This window comes from Octodon degus, unplaced genomic scaffold (assembly GCF_000260255.1).
Source record: "Octodon degus isolate 3935 unplaced genomic scaffold, OctDeg1.0 scaffold00014, whole genome shotgun sequence".
Lineage (NCBI taxonomy): Eukaryota > Metazoa > Chordata > Mammalia > Rodentia > Octodontidae > Octodon > Octodon degus.
In genome coordinates, this window is record NW_004524590.1 from 13,308,988 (window position 1) to 13,310,318 (window position 1,331).

Below are 1,331 nucleotides of genomic sequence, written 5' to 3' on the forward strand. Positions count from 1 at the left end.
CCCATGGTTGGAAGCCCTGAGACTTATAAGCTAAGAGCAGGGGCCTCGAGGGGGAAGAAGGCTGATGTAACAGGGCAATAAAAGCTGCGCAGACACAACCAGTGGTTGCGTCTTCCTTGCTGGCAAGGCCGTGCGCGACAGTGTACGCCTTTAGTGACCAAAAGACAAGGTTATAAAATGTGCCTCTCACCCCATTGTTCATTTTGGGGCATGCCAGCCAACACGTGCTATCAGGACACCCCAGCAACTTTCAGGAGAAAGTCCAGGTGATGAGAGCTGTGGCTTCCTGAAGACAGCCCCTTTGGAAGTGGATTTGCCCTCAGAGGACTTACAGCCCTGTTTCATGACAAGTGAGACTGAGCTAGCGCTACCTATCTAGGGTGCATCCAAATTCCTGAACTACAGAAATTGCGAGATAATGATGTTATCATTAAAATTAGCTACTGTTATGTTTTGTACCACTAAGTTTTGGTATAACTTGGTACACAGCAATGGATAACTAACACAGTGGGTATTGAAGGAATTAGACCAGGTACCATGTGTCCTTGTTTCTGTTTATCTGTATAATCTTCACATATGGAAACTTCTTTATGAGAATGTCAGGGTTACATTGTGCATGGGGAACAAAGACAAGTGTGTTTTCAGCAGAGGGAATAAAAAATCATTGGGCTGGAGGGTGTCCATTTGTCTTGAAGACTAATTCTTTATTTTTTCCACTTTGGTCTATGTATCAAAAGGCTGAGATTTTTCTTCTGGGCTGTCTTGTTCTCTTGGTTCTCAGAGCTGGATCTGGACAGCAGACAATGCCAGCAGAAGGCAAGAGGGTAAAAGAGAGGGAGAAACCAGAGGAATTATTCCCCTGGCTCTTTCCTTGCTGTGAATAAGTGGTCAGAGTCTGCTTCTATTCCTTGGTGTGAAGGCCTGTTTACCCCCTTCTCATGCATGTTCCTTCAGTGACCTTTTTATGCCAAGCAGGGGTAAGGCCTTCCTATTGTTGCTAACTATTGATAACTGCTTGGTTATCTCTTCTTAGTTTCTCTTAATTCTCTTCAAATCCATGAAAATGGTCCCCAGGTGTCCCTTTCATGTATTTTATTTGTTTCCAGTGGAGATCCAAACATACACATCCATCTGGCCTTTCTTTTTTTTTCTTTCTTTTATTCCATAATTTTATTGATAAACAAATAGCAATGAGACAGTTTCAAATCAAATCAATAGGACAGTTTCAATAATTAACACACTGCATACATTCTTCTTAGTGGTTAATTGCTGTACAAGATGCGGACTTGACATCCTATTTACAAACACCATTAGAACAAATCATTCTATTC